This window comes from Calonectris borealis, chromosome 9 (assembly GCF_964195595.1).
Source record: "Calonectris borealis chromosome 9, bCalBor7.hap1.2, whole genome shotgun sequence".
NCBI classification, from domain to species: Eukaryota; Metazoa; Chordata; class Aves; order Procellariiformes; family Procellariidae; genus Calonectris; species Calonectris borealis.
Window position 1 is genome coordinate 1026820 of NC_134320.1, and position 15922 is coordinate 1042741.

Sequence of the window (15922 nt, forward strand, 5' to 3'; positions counted from 1 at the left end):
AGTCAGAGTTGAAAGAGTTTAGAAAATCTGAAAGAAATTTCACTCTATTTCAGAAGCGGAAAGAGTAACCCTTGGAAGACGAAAGGTGGTGAAAAGATACTAACTAGGAGCAAATATTTAGAAGACTTGCATTCAGCCATCAGAACAGTTGATAAATACAAGGAAATGGAGAGGAAATTACTTAATGGAAAACCTGAGTTGCTCTGGATTGACAGAAGAGCTCGGTTGCTGTTTCTAATTGTCAGTAGGTGGCATTGTGAGCTTACAGTAACTCCTGGGGACTGTTGGTGGAGAAAATAAATTTTACTCCCTATGAGCTGAGAGTAAGTTAGTAAAAGCAGGTGATTTTGGGGAGTGCGTGTGTGAGGGGGATGAATGAATATTCTGGTTTTCAAATTCTGGCCTCCTTTTGAGGGCTCTGTGTGCAGCCGAGACTTCTCATCAGCAGAATCGGCCTTTCATCACTGTCCAGCTGTAGCTTCAGGATCCCTTGGGCATCTTTCTTCTGCTGCTGCTGGAATTCAATAGAGAGCTCGTCTTGTGACTTCGCCCACGACAGGTTGGCAAGTGCTCCGACACTGGGCTTTTGTTCTCCCTTGACTGTGCTGAATGATGATGGCTGCGCCAGTACTTCATCCACTACCTCAGAGGAGTCACGCACTGCATCTGCTTGGGGGAAGGGAGAAATCAAAGAGAACAATCGCAGAGAGATTTGGCGGCCTGTTTAACCACATCAGCGCAGCAGGGCTGTGGACCGTATTGTAACGCTTATCCCCGAGTGGGATTCTTAATTCCCAGAGTTGAGTTTGTTGTTGTGCTCGCTCGCTCTTACACAGGTAAGTAATTCTGTGTTGCGGTCTGACCCTCGGAATGGCAACATCCCGGATTGCCACTCAGCTCTGGCAGGTCTTTATCGCCTGAAAGTTAAGTTGTTTTTTTTTAACATCAGGTAATGCCAGTTGAAAATCACAGGTTGAATTCCTTAGCCAAAGCAAGCTGCCTGATATCATAGCCTAGTGAAAGGAAACAGTAATTTCCTTTGGACAGATGAGAAAAAATATTGCAAGTGGCAAAAATATGTAAGTGGATGATTTGGAAATCTGTACAAGTGAGGATGTGAGAATGGAAACCCACATTAGTGGTAAGATGCTGTAGGAGAAACTGAGGCAGGGGGGGCTTGAATTACAGGGGGTTAGCACTGTCACTACTAACTAAATAGGTGACTGCAGAACAGTTTCAATGTGCACTAATCAGTGTGGCTGGCACGTGGCTCACTAAGTATCTTAAAATTCATCAAGATCCCACCGATAAGCTTTTCAGCTGAACTTGAGTAATACTGATTCTGATTAATGTAAAATGAGAGAAATCGCAGAACTTCTCAGTGGATGTTTTTTGTTATGGCAAATAGCAAATATTTGCTGTTTTTAAATCCATAGTGTTTGTATTATAAATACAGTAGACAAGTTTTTCTTTAAAAGCTGTAAATAAGTCCAATAACTATTGTAGTGTTAAGTACGAAGGTATTTGCCAGTTAAACTTTCTGTCCCATAGCAGAAACTACTGTCATTGAGCAAGCACTGCATTTAGCAGGCATGGCCTGATGGCGTGCCAGGCACAGGAGGATGCAGGTGCCAGCCCTACAGGGATCACTGGCAGGTACGGAGGATGAGCCGTGAGGCAGTTGTTTCCCTGTGGAAAAATTCCGGCAGTTCTGGAGACAGAAATGAGGTGGCTATGAGTTCTTAGCAAGAGAACATAGATACAAGGGTCAGACCCAAACATATCCATCGTTAACGTGTGTAAGGACTGAATTAGAGCAATGAAAGAAAAGGGGGAGGGGCAGGGGTGTTAAAGGTCATGTTAGGAGTTAAGACTTTCTGAATCACAAATGAATGGGTATAACAAAAACAAAACAAAACAAAAACCCCCTCCTAGTTTGTTTAAAAAGATGTGCCTAGGGAGGGAGACAGAAGAATGGGAGGCGGGGGGAGAGGATTCTGAAAATGGTTTGGAGCAGGAGCCAAGTGGACTTAGGGGTACAAGTCTGAAGCAGCAAGAAGTAAGGTCACCTTATAGGGAAGGAAAGGAGAGCTCAGGGAAGCGTGAAGTTCAGAAATCTGCTGTGGTTTCTTGAGAGGTACATGCAGAGATGAATTAGCAGAAGCTTGATCCTGGGAGGATCAAACACAGAGTTGAGTCAGAGTGGGGGAGTGACAAAGCAATGTGCAAAGAGAAGCGAAGACGATGGCCTTGCCTGCGGTAGGAAGCAGACCAGAGCACTCTCCAGCAGCCACGGCAGGGTCACTTTGGAAGGATGGGGCTGAAATAAGGCAGGTCTGTAGGGGCAAGCTTTCTGTGACCATCACGCTGCAGTAATTCTGTGGAGAGTAAGAGAGAAGATAGCCAGCAAGCATTGGCTGACAGCAGCAGAAGCTGGAAAGTCCGAGTTGCACTCTTTGTCCCTGGACCTGCATGGAGGTTTGTGGACTCAGTGGAAGCCTGTACTTTCTCCCCCAAGACCTTTATGAAGAGGAGCTGCCTGATGCATGTCCTTCTCCTTCTGAAGGAGAAATCAGATGTTGCTTCAAGCCTGGACTGACAGAGGAGGTGAGGTCCAAGCTGGAGGGCAGGTGGATGTTTGGGGAAGATTAAACATATCACAGGTATTTGGGGGGAGAAGCCTCGAGGGCATATACGCTGCTTTCTCAGCTGTGTTACTACCGCATCTCTTGGAACCTGGGCATCCGAGTAGTGGCTTAGGTCGCTGATGGTAGGAAGTGGCAACGTGGAAAGCTGCTCTGTGTCCTGCTGCTGTAGCTAACGCATGCTGCTTTCACTGGAAATGCTGCACCCCAAGCCACGTGGACTCCTGGACCTGAAAAGTTGGTGGGAGAAGGGTTAATTTGTTGTCAGCTGTATTGATACAAAAATGAGCCCCTTCCAGTACCTTCAGGGCAAGAGTGAGCATAGCACAGACAAGGAACATGAAGCATGACCACCGTGGTGCTGACACCCTTCCCTGAGTGGGCTGCCGGCCATTACCTCAGTGAGCCAGGACGGACCTCGAGGAGACACTGAAATGCAGCATGAAGGCCCCACGCTGTGCCGAACCACTTTTCCTCACAAAACGAAGCGTTGAGGAAATCATCTCGAATTTAAACGCCAGAAGACGGAAGCGAGGGGTGAAGAAGAGCCAGTTTAGAAGTGGTCTGCCTATTTCTGTTTTTCTAGGGCGGTGGGCTTTTGCCCCCGCAGCTGGCTTTGCCAGCAGGCAAAAGCCCACCGCCCTAGAAAAGAAGAAATGTTATATATATATAAAGCTTAGATGATGTGACTCGAAAACAGCACTGCTGCGCCGCGGGCTTGAGGGCGAGGCGGGATGGAAGCCCCGAGCAGCGCTGCCCCGCGCCTCTCCTGCTCCCGTCCCAGCCGGGGCCCTCCCCGGCCCGCAGGGGTGAGGCTGGGAGGGCGGTTCCCCGCCGTGGTCGCCGTCCCAGGGCCACCAGCGCCCCGAGGCCACCCGCTCCCCTCAGCGAGGCGAGCGACGGACTGCGCCTCCCATCATCCCTTGCGCGCCGCCGCCATTTCCTGCGCGGGCGCGGTGCCCGCCGGGAGTTGTAGTCGTGTGGGCGGCGCCCCGCCCCCGCCCGCCCTCGCGGGCTGTGGCCACGCGCGGCGGTTCCGCTTCCCCCTCCGGCTCCTGCCGCCGCCCCCTCGGTGGGTCCCGCCGCCGCCGCCATTGCAGAGGCGCCGTGTGGCGGCCGCGCCCCGCTCAGCCCGTCCGTCCCCCGAGGCGGCAGGCGCCGCCCCAGCCCGGTGAGTCCGCTCCCACCTGCCGGCCGCGCCTTCCGTCCTTTGTGGAGTCCGCCGGGCCGGGCCGGGCCTGCGGCGGGCTCGGGGCGGCGGCTCCCCTCACGGCGCTTCCGGCAGCGCGGGCCCGCCGTCCCCGCGGCGTCAGGCACCGGGGTCTGCCGGCCCGGCCGGGCCGAGGGCGCCTCGCCTGGTCCGGCTTCAGGAGGGCGGCGGTGCGGGACCGGAGCTCGGCCCCGGCTTCCTGCGGGCCTCGGTGGGCCCCGCCTCGGCCCCCGCCTCCGGGAGCCCTTCCACGAGGGGACATCGCCGCCCTGGGGGTCTCTTAATCCTTGGGGAATTGGTTAAAACCTCATTAATCTCGGGGGGAAAACATCGGTGTGGATATTGCTGTTATAAATCCTTACGGAAAATATTTGTTTAAATACAGAAAGGGAGCGCAGAGCCCTCCCCGCCCCAGGCAGCGGCTGCAGGCGATGCAGGTTTTGCGGCAGGTGGTTAAATGCATGGGATGTCTTTGCAGCCACTGTGATACCTGGATTGCTATTAGCCCACCTCTTTCCGTGCCAGTTAAAAAACTCGCTCTTTGTGCACCGCACCTGCCTGTTTTTTCTCCTCCCTGTGTTTTCTGCTTTGTTTTTGTTACTGCTTTTTGTATTTATTCTGTCAAAGCCACGCAGGACCGTTTATTTGTTTAATGGTAAGCTGTCTGGGGAGCAGGGAGGATAAAGTTGGTTTTAGCCCGGTACATGCGAGCAACTGCCCAAAGGTTTGTTTGGGAGCAGAGAGTTCATCAGCTGGCTTTCAAGGAGCACTGTTGCACTTTGCCTGTAGCCAAAATAAACCGGTTCACGTGCTGCCTTACGGTGAGTGAAGACAGTCCAGATATTGCAGCGTTTTAATGATCATTATTTTGGAGGTCTTGCAATAATAGTAATGTTAGGTGCAATTCAAACATGGCGTATTGTGGGGGGGGTTTATCTTCTTATTTCTGTCTTTCTCTGTGTCTGTCTTTTTTTTTGGTGTGTTTTATACTTGAAAAAGTGAGCCTGCTTTTATGAAAGTTGAGGATCTACTTTGCAGTATGGAGTGTCCTCACAATGTGAGCCCTGGAGTGGTGCCTACCTAAAAGACTGGGGACTAGCTACTTCATGGTTCAGTTTCTTCGTTTAGGAGACGGAGGTAATTTAACTCGCAGAGATATTGTGGAGGCAGGTTAAGAAATATCCGTGTGTAACCAAATGAGCTGTTCCAGGTTTATGTTACCAGAGAACTGACAAATTGGTCATTTCATTATTACGGACTAATAGACTGAAATAGAAGCAACATAGAAACGTAAAAATGCAAAGCCTTTGTGTTACGAGTTTTTGAGTAGAATCATTAAGATAATAGGAGCACTTTAAAAAAAATTCACTGAGTAACGTTTTAGAGGAAGGAAAAGCTGCACTCTAAAGTTTACTGGTTGGATATTTCAGTTCTTGAGGCCAGAACAAAAATGCTTGAGAAGGATTAACTTGGATCTTTTATGTTGTCTAAGTTGTATGTGGAATTTGCCTCGGCTTTGTGCAGACATAGTTGTTAAAACAAAAATATTGGGCTAACGCCTCTTGCACTTTTGTGTCTTGCACTAATTATCTTGCACTTTTTAACACGGTGCATCGTCTTTCGGTGCATCCGAGGTGCGTGTTCTCTGAGCTGCTGTGCAGCGGCTTGTCAGGGGCTGATTTACTGGGGTGAAATTTGTACCGAGTTACAACTTGGACGTTTGGCCAACTGGGGGAGTTTCCTTCCGGAGGCACCTGCTCGTGTTCCCTCTCTGGGACGGATGCTGGAGTGGATGCGTGAATGCTTTGACCATGTATGGCGGGTCTAATCTTGTGCTTATTTTAAAATGTATCCTTTTAAAAACTCATGCGTGCTTGCGTTGTTTAAGTCAGCCTTTCGGTTATGTTTAAAAGAGAAAATTATTCAAGCACCTTTGGTTTCTAAATAATTTTAGAATAAGTGTTAACGGGTATTGATGCTGCAGATTTTGTTCTTGTGACGGTATGAAAGGCCGAAGGGATCCGAATGTAGGTCTATGCGTTTTATGAATAAGAGATACTTCTGCTTCAGAGTTCTTGCATCAGTCTTGGGTTTGGTTTTTTTTTTCCTTTTACCTTTTATCTGTTTTCTGCATTAGGGGGTTTTCTGAGACACTGAGAGCTTCCCTGCGAGTTTTGTGCCAGTATATTCTTGTTTCTTACAACACGCGCATTTATTGATGTGTCTGTGCGGCAGCCACAACAAAGAAAAAGCTATTTGTTCTGAAAACAACCCCTAACTACAGAGACGCTGTTCTAGATGGCCGGGCTCAGTGATAACACCAGCAGAGATGCAAGTCCTCGGGTCATGAAACTGGGACGCAGGCAGAAAGCTTTTAAAGTGAGTTGACTCACCAAAGCATCCAGGAGGAGAAGGTAGCAGAGGCATGGTGGTGGGGAGAGCAAGGGGAAGGAGAGGTCTTCAGCAGCCAGGCACCATGTATCAGCATGCATCCTAATGAATTGTGTTTCTGCTGGCAGTTGGGAAAAGGCAACTGAGTTGCCAAAAGAAGGCGGTTGTGGAGCTTTCCCTTCTTTTTCTAGAAACGTAGTTGCTGCTACCAGTTCTGCTCTGTTCTTGTCAAAGCAGAGGCACTCTCTTGGATTAGGAGAGAGATTCAGAAAGGCTCCAGCAAGCTCAATTTTTAGTTTTCCAAGGAGGCACCTCCTTCCTAAATCTAAATCAAATTTGACTGGCCCAAAACTTTGAGAGAGCTTTGTAATTGCACAATGTCGTCTTGGAGAGGTTTCTGTGCCTGCTGTGGTAGTAACAGTAACTGAACGTACCTTTTCAGTTAATTTGACGTTACAAACGCTGAGGTTACCACTTGCCCTGTGAAGTGCAGTGCTGCTAAAGATAACTAATCACTCCGAGTGCTTGGGTGCCAGGCTGAGCTACCAGGTTGACTCTCAGAAACGATGCAGTCCTCTTAATGCAGCGCTTGGCTGGTGCTGTATTGATTCTGCCTCTCGGCAAGGTCAATGTGACTGGGGGAGCACCATGGAAGAAACTGCACCTCCTGCAAGCTTTCAGTATTTGCAGGACTTTACGTTAGGCAAAAATCAGTGTTTTCTCCAGCTTTCTGGCATAGCGAGGCCGTAGGGCAAGGGGTGCACGCGCGTGTGCGAGCAAGAGGGGAAGCTCTGGACTTTGATGTGGTGTGAGGGCAGCCGTGCTTGTGCAGGGGGACGGTAGGCAGTAGGTGGGGAGAAGGAAGAGAGTCCAGGGTGCTCACCTTCTGGTGAAGGGCAAGAAACCCTTGGGCAAGGCACAGATTTTGAAGGCAGGACGATGTGGCTAATGCCTTTTAGCAAGGAAACACTGCAGCATTCCCTGAAGGCCTAAGGATTCTTACTGTGCTTTGCTGTTTGGAATTAGTGTGTCCTGAGGTTGCTATCATGTAAGGTTTTAGAAAGCTCTTGTTTGCATTTAAATGCAGGTGGTAAGAGGGTAGGGGATGTTTTCAGGTGAGAATGTGAGATCTAGTGACCTACCTAACTGGGGCCCAGATTGTGAGGTGTAGATTGAGCTCACTGTTTATATTCAAGCCTTACTTCACCACTCAAGGTTTGTGAGACCTCAGAGCATGATTTTACCTAAAGTTGTGCCTTATTTTAATTGGAAAATACATGCTTTAGTGCTTGTATTTTGACTGATGTAGTGGAGAGCGTTTGTCACTGAGAGCTGGAAACACTGGTTTTGGTCCCGATTCTGTATCTGAATTGCCAGTTTTTTAAGTCGATCATTCTTTCTGTTTTCTCAGCTTCTTTCTATTTTCCCATCTGGGAAAAGGGATTAATCAGGCTTTGAAAATGTCTTACCTGGCAGGCAGGCAGAGATGTAAATGTTAGGAACACGCCTTAAAATTGACAGGAGTTTCGGTTTCGCTGTTTAGATAAATTTTGAGTGATTGGACACCCTATCTGTGAGTTCACAAAAGGAATTCCTTATGAAAGGCTGAGGTTACGGTATATTGAAATGCTTCAGAAATTGGTGAGGCTTCTTTTTTTCTTCAGGCAAGACAAATAGATTTTGAAATTCTCAAATTGATGTATCTAACCTTTGTTCATAAATTTAATGCTTTTAAAAATCTTCACTTCAGCTGCTAATGATGTACTGGTACTTAGTACTATTTTAATGAACACCTTATTAGGGGAATATAATGTTTTTAAGATTCCTAGAAAGTATTGAGTGCTTTGTATAATAGATAGGTTGTCATTTCCCAAAAGTCCTAAGCCCAGCAGTGGTGTTGGTGTAGCTCTGGCAATGACAAGTTTGCCTGAAGTGGTGTGCTTAAACAGCATGAGTTTGTTACTGAAATACTGGGTGTCGTCCTGGAAGATATGTGGTTACCTCTTGCCAACAACTGTACTGTATTTGAATCTTTGGTCAAGGCTATTCTCTCTGCCAATTAGCAAAAATTGTTTCCTATCTTTAAAGGAGTTACTGTGATAAGACAGATTTAATTCTTTCCAATTCTGTAGTTTCATTTCAAAGAAAAGCAGCTGTAGGAAGGAACCCAACATGTTAGGGCAATGGTAAGTGTGATTTAAAAGTGGTGTACCGTGTTGAGAAAGGGATTTAACATAATGTGAACCAGAATGAGGGCAGCTGGCAGGTGTATTAAGGGATGGAAATACACTAAAAAGCCTTTCCAATTCAACTTCTGCTTTTCTTTTTCTGAAGTTTTCTGCTTCCTGTTTAGGTGCTGGATGTTTGACTCAGTGTGCACCCACAGGAGTTTGTAACTGTCAGCATACGTAGGCTTTCCCATAGCTTCTTTAATGAGTGAAATTAGAATTTTGTCCAATAATGCGGGGTTTATTTTGGAAACAAATGTAATACTGTCTACTCTAAGTTGTATTTGTTCTTCATTTACAATCATTCCAGAACTGCTTTAAGAGGTATTTCTCGGACAAGAGAGAGAAAAGGTGGTTTCTGGAAGATGCTTTTTAAAATCACCTTTGAATGTTTAAGCCCTTTCCTCTTGAAAAGGTCTCTGATAAAGTGAGAATGTGGAGGAATGAAGATGAAATTATCTTTCCCCTAAGCCCATCTACTGCAAAAGGCCACCCTCTTTTAAAGGGGTCTTCTGGGGATTTGGGCTTCACTTATCTGGATGTCAGACATAAGCTGGCTGGGCAGTTTCTTGTGGAAATAGCTTACTGGAAGGGGCTGAACTGAAAGTATGTTTCAGCTTGTGTGTTATCTGCTTTAGGGTGTAAAAAAAATGTTTACTAAGTTTTGTTAATGTTTTAAAGTAAGCAACTTTTAAAATTCCAAAACATTACTTAAAAGGTAAAAGGAGAAGAACCGTAAGAGTCTTTCAACTTTTATCTTCTGTTTTAAACTGTTTGACCAATCAGGAATTCATAGGACAAGGAATTAAACATTTTTAACCTTTTTGCCAGAATTCAGGATATCAGAGTCGAGGAAAAACAATTTCTGGCCCAATTCCAGGTGCTGCTGAAAAGGACCTCTTTGGAATTTAGGAGGTCACGGAAAGGATCTCCCTCTCCTGCTATGGGCAGGTCACATCAGTCTGACAGCCTGGAGGGTGCCTAAAATGCCAGCAGCAAACACTCCCTGAAGGTGCTGGAGGAAAAAGGACTGAAGGGTGAGAACAGTCACCCATACAGAGTCCCAGCTACGTGTCCGTAAGCTCTTTCTGGCCGATTCACACGGAAACGTTGTTCTAAATGTGCACGCTAAGGCAGTTTTCCCACCACTCTGTTGATGTGCCACGATCGTGCAGAGAGATGCTTCCTAGTTCAACAGCGGCTACTTGGTGGCATAAAAAGATGTGATTTTAGTTTTGCTGCTCGTGTAGTTTGAGAATACAGAATGTAGCAATGGGGTTTAGTGGTCAGCTCAGGCAGCTTCAAAACTTTTGGATCTTAGTTGAGTCTTATTCTGAACCTGGCTGACATCCTGCACGATCTCGGATGGCTGTTACTGTGTTTTCTTGCTTTGGGCCAAGAGGTTGATTACGGTTCATGAAATATTTGATGTTTTATACTAGTGTTAAATAAGCTGAGTGCTTGAGAGTTTTACCAGGACATTAAGTCCACCTGCTGCGACTAATTTAGACCAGAAATATGTGACTGTAAGGGTGCTGCTTGATTTTACACCTAGGTAAATATGAGAACCAGCTGCTTGGGTTGGAGGGGGAAAGGAGAGGGTCTTGCTCTCCCCTGGCCCCAAAACAGTTGTTTCTACCCACTCCGACGAGCTAGCACTGTGGCATCCCCGGGTCTGTGCTGATCTGCGTCAGGGAACTAAATTGATGGAAAAGGAATCACTGGTGTTAAACTTGGCTTGAAAATTTTGCTCAGTGATCTGACACTAATGGCCCAGTTTGTAATAGCTGGAGAGTTGTGTGTCTGGCTTTCTGCTCTTTCTGCCTTTTTCACGTGTGTTTCTGAGCTTTTGGGAATGTTACTTCAGATCAAACACAAAATGAACAAATGAGTGTTTATTTGTAGATCTTGTCACAAAATACTAGCATCATTTTCTATGACATAGAAAATAGGTTTCTAATGTTGTTAAATGATTTATTACTTTGAAAGAGGCCTTCTTTTCCAATGTGTGAAATGCTAGCTGTCATTATTACAAAAATGAATTATGTGAAATGTTTGATTTTCAGAGTTGGGACATTATCACCAAGTGTGAAATACTTAGTAAAATTTTTCCTGCTTGTCTCCTTGCTTTTTCCACTCAAGGGTGCAAGTGAAGTCTGGGATTTTCAAAGATATTTAGCAACAAGAACAGTTAATCTGGTGCTAACATGCTAAGGCTCTTTGATACTAATGTCCAAGCTTGCGAAGTAATTCATTGTGGTAAAGAGGGCCTTGACTGCCTCAGTCAGGAAATTCATGCAAGTACCTCCTCCTGATTTTTGTTTCTGGCATGTTGCAAAGTACAGGCAGAGCGGTGGGATGAGGACTGTTTCGCAGTGACCGAAGTATGTGTCGGCAGTGCTGGTGACTCACTGCTGTTGTGAATGCTAGTTTTTCTTTCCTGCCCTTCTAGACCTATTTGCAGGGATTTTATATATGTGGTATAGTACTGTTTTGGTGGTTGGATTGGGTTTTTTTGTGTTTTTTTTTTTTTTTTTTTAGAGGGGATCAGTGTTGAGATTTTTAAATATAGATTATTTTTCCAGGTAGCTGTTGGAAATGGAAAGTAAAAATTCAGAATAGTTCAGTAAAGCTGGCTTGGATGCTTTCTTCACAAGCAGGGCTGCGTGTTTTAGTGCGTGGTTGTGATGTCTTTTATTTCCTTATTTATTAATAATTATTCCATTGTAAAATATTTTACTTCTGAGAGGCGTAATTCTCATTCTCCTTGGCTTGTTGTGTGTACGCTGGAAAGTCTTACAGTCTTTTTGCAGCGCAAGCAAATGTACTCATGCTTGGTAAAACTGGATTGAGTATTACTTGTGGAAGAAGTTAAGACACACACACCTGGTAAACCTATATGATAGCACATCTGCAGCAACATTACAAGAGCTTGGAGCATCTAACATAATAAAGTTTTAGTGTCTTAAAAAAAAATTAGAAAGAAGGGTTGGGGAATAATCTAAAAGAATGAAGGATAAGTGAAAATACCAAGATGAAATGATTTTTAATTGGGTTTAATGCATGGTAATGATGATTTTGTTAACTCCAGCAAAACAAAATTTGTATTAACACTAACAGTATTTAAATGACTTTTTTCCATTCCCTCATTGCTGCTAAGAGATGCTTGTCAGACACATGGTTGGCACTGACTTTTATCTTGTAACACTTTAAGCATGACTCGTTGGCAGGCAGGAGTTCAGCCATCGCCAGGAAAGCAGGGCTCCATCACATGTAACGGTTACTTGTGAAGACAAACGCCATCGCTCTGAGCGTCCCCCCCTTCCTCCTTCTTCCCCCAGCTCTGTATGCTGAGCATGACGTCATATGGTATGGAATATCCCCTTGGTCAGCTGGGGTCAGCTATCCCAGCCGTGTCCCCTCCCAGCTTCCTGTGGACCCCCAGCCTCCTCGCCGGTGGGGTGGGGTGAGGAGCAGAAAAGGCCTTGACTCTGTGTAAGCACTGCTCAGCACCCTATATTATCAACACTGTTTCCAGCACAAATCCAAAACATAGCCCCATACTAGCTACTATGAAGAAAATTAACTTTATCCCAGCCAAACCCAGGACATTCTCCACCCTTTATTCCGTAACATTTATATCATGCTCAGGTCCCACACTATCCAACACATCCTCATTAACCACCACCCCCCTTCCCATTCTTTGATACAATACGCAGATATCATTCCCTTAGTGTATGGACCCCCTTTGTAAAATGTCCACAAAATGTCCACTGCGTTCATTTAGTCCATGACTTTGGGCTCCATCTGTTATGGTGGTCACTCAGGACAGCAGAGGTGGTGTGTTGCGTGGGGTTACTGGGCACCAAAGCCAGCTCAGGTCGGGTCACTGCTGCACTTGCACTGCTTCTTGTAAGGCTTGTCCTCCATTGGTTCAGGTGGTTCCTGCTACAGTAATTCCTGTAACATGCGATTCAAATCATGGGTTACAACAATTTAAAGGTATATCCATTACAGTCTCCACACCTGGTCCCTTTGGACTAGACCATCGGGTTTAACATTGCAATGAACTCTTCCCCTTGCCCGAACTCCGGCTTGGACTTACCCACAGACTGCAGTCCCTTAGGGTTGTACCTGCTCCAACTGGAGCATTACCTATGAGCCACAGTCTCTCCAGGGCCATACCTGCTGCGGCATAGACTTATCCACAGCCACAGTCGCTTTGAGGTGCTCCAGCGTGGCCTTCTTCATGGGCCACAATGCCTTCATAGATAGACCTGCTCCAGCGTGGCCTTACCCACAGCCACAGTCCCTTCAGAGGTAAACCTGCTCCAACAAGGCCTTACGCATGGCTGCAGTCCCTCCAGGGGTGTACCTGCTCTGTCATGGGCTTATGCATGGCCACACGTTTTGAGGTGCTCCAGCATAACCTCATGCACAGCCGCTGATCCTTCAAGGTGTACCTGCTTGGGCATGGGCTTATCCACAGCCACAGATGCCTTGGGGTGGCCTGCTCCTGCGTGGACACATCCACAGGTCACACTCCCTTTGACTCAAGTTCCCACTGGAGTTGCAGCCTGCCCAGCACAGCAGCAGAGAAACAGCAGCGATGCCCTGGCCATCTGCCAGCCCAGGCGCATCCCCATCGCTGTTACCAGAATGTTCCCAGGCACAGCACAGTGGGGTGATCAGCAGTACAGCAAGTAGCGAAAGCAAAAAGCAGCCACTAACGAGCACTAGACTCTAATATACAGTAAGGCAAGCAAGCCCCACGGCAAGCACAAAAGCCTGTCAATTAATAGCTAAACAGCAATAACAGCTATCAATTCCATCTAGCACATTCCAATCAAACCTGTCGTTATCTTGAACCCTTCGTGCCCCACGTTGGACACCAAAAAGGACTCGTGGTTTAACCTCAGCTGGCAACTAAGCCCCACCCAGCCGCTTGCTCACTCCTCCCCAGTGGGATGGGGGAGAGAATTGGAAGAGTAAAAGTGAGAAAACTCGTAGGTTGAGATAAAGACAGTTTAATAGATAAAGCAAAAGCCGCGCATGCAAGCAAAGCAAAAGAAGGAATTCATTCACCGCCTCCCATCGGCAGGCAGGGGTTCAGCCATCCCCAGGAAAGCAGGGCTCCGTCACGCGTAATGATTACTTGGGAGGACAAATGCCATCACTCTGAACGTCTCCCTCTTCCTTCTTCTTCCCCCAGCTCTATATGCTGAGCATGATGTCATATGGTGTTGGGGTCAGCTGTCCTGGCTGTGTCCCCTCCCAACTCCTTGTGCACCCCCAGCCTCTCACTGGTGGGGTGGGGTGAGGAGCAGAAAAGGCCTTGACTCTGTGTGAGCACTGCTCAGCAATAACGAAAACATCCCTGTGTTATCAACGCTCTTTTCAGCACAAATCCAGGACGCAGCCCCATACTAGCTACTAAGAAGAAAATTAACTCTATCCCAGCCAAACCCAGCATACCTGGTGTTGAAAATCTTTGGAAGTTAGTCTTTGGCAGTACTTTTCTACCAGGTCGTATTTGGCTAAGTGACTGGTGATGGTTGTACTTTACTTCCTTAGCCCTTCCAAAGCCCACGGGCCAAAGTGAGATGCCAGCTTTCTAAATTTCAAACTGCATCTTAACTGGAGAAATCTCTTTGTTTCAAGGATCTTGGTCAAGATTGAAAATAGATAAAACTCTTGTTCCATGTCACTCTGTTTAACGAGAGTGATCGTGTTTCCTATGCTGCTGAAACAGCTTGCTTTTCCTAACCCTTAACCGTTTTGTCATTTTGTCAAATAACTTGTCAATAATCCTCAATATTTGGGATCTTAATTGTCCCTTTCTCTTGTTTACGTTTTTAATTTCCTAAACAAGGTATGGGCATCATCAGTGCTTTCTTTCTGGCTTCATATGTACTGCCTATACATACCTGGTCAACAGTGGATGATGGGCTGTTTTCTGGTGAGCAGTGTGGTGATAGACTGGTGGCAAGTGACTGCTCAGACTGATGTTTTGTGGGCTCTCTCTTTGTTGCCAAGTTTAATAGAGATCTTTATCTCTATTTTACTCTATTGAAATGGCTTACTGAAATTTGCTTCCTGTTTTCCTAACAGAATTGAAAGGACCCGAGAAAATTTTCCCGTAGATGACAAGCTCTTGGAAAGTTGACCACTTCTAAAGGTATTGTATTAGGATTAACTTTTTCCATAGTAACAATAAATTTTATGAGAGGAGTATCTTTTTTTTTTTGTATTTAAAAAAACGTGTGTTTGAATTTTCATAATCACAGAATTTTTAAATCTTCCATGCTCACTTGTTGCAACAAGAATGTTTTATGCCCTCCTTCGTATGTTCAGACGCAGTGGTAGCAGCTAATAGTATTGTAAATTAGAAAGAGGAAGACTTGGAAGGCATAAAACTGTTGTGCTGGGTCAGGCCGTCCATGTGTCTCGCCCAAGGTACTTACTGCAGTCTCTTCTTGATGGATATTGGCCTCAGTGTAACGACTCTCTTAAATGGCTTTTTGGAGCTTGGATGTGGCCCAGGAGTTGCTTTAGCTGCTGTCTGCAGTACTCTGGTTTTGCAATACCTCCAGATGAAGAAGTAGATTATCACAGAGGGATGCCTCCCTGATATATCCTTCATCTTCCTGTGATTTAGGGCTCAGCTAGTGCTGAAGATGAAGGTAATGCTATAATGCAAGTCTTCAGTTCTTGTGTTGATGGCACAGCATGAGCGATGTCTTTCTTCTGTTTTTTCATAGATTATTATCATGCATCCCTTGCAATGGAATTAGAGCCCCTCAGATAAGTGGGGTATCTCTTATTTCTATTAGAGTAAGTAGCTTTAATTTTTTATTGGGGTGGTATGCATGTATGTGAGGACCTCGTGGATGGAAGCCTTTATTTGACGGATGAGTTTTTGTGTTTTGTAGATGGTAGACATGAGTCTTTGAGGTCTATTTTATGTGAGTTCATCTCATCCTCACAGACATCTTCAGCTGCTTTGTAATTGCACAACTGTTATTGGAGGCAAGATAATAAGGTAGAACTAGGTTTGAGAACTGCATCCTTTTTGTATGTAAATGCCTGAGCCTCACAAAAATGCATTTTCTGAAGCTTTACTCTTGCTCTGTAATATTTTAATGAAATCTTATCATTCTGCCCATAAGAATTTCACTCATTCCTTATTGAACAGGTAATGTAGTTATAACATGTGGAGCTGGAAGGGCTACTTGAGTTTAGACTTCTCCAAGTGCTGCAGGACTGCAGCATCCTTGCCTAGGCAGCCCAGGCCTTACAGCTTAGCTGTGATAGCTGAAATACTAATAGTATAAAACACCCTAAGGAAACACTTTGAATAAGTTCAATAGGATCACGTTTACAGTTGCTTAACATCTTATATAAATTTTAAGCAACCTAATAGATAGATGCCCAAAGACAACCTGTCA

At 45.7% G+C, this 15922-nt stretch overlaps 1 protein-coding gene across 4 annotated transcripts in view; it reads left to right on the plus strand.

Annotated features, from left to right (window-relative positions):
* Positions 1–3643: 3643 nt before the first annotated feature.
* Positions 3644–15922, plus strand: part of PAK2 (p21 (RAC1) activated kinase 2) — a 49227-nt gene continuing 36948 nt past the window's right edge. The window contains exons 1-2 of one of the 4 annotated variants that reach the window (XM_075157840.1): positions 3644–3816; positions 14586–14652. The gene's annotated coding sequence lies outside the window, so the exon portion shown is untranslated. Of the gene's footprint in view, positions 3817–14585; positions 14653–15240; positions 15309–15922 lie in introns of those variants that run through there. The other 3 variants (XM_075157843.1, XM_075157841.1, XM_075157842.1) reach the window with 3 other exon arrangements.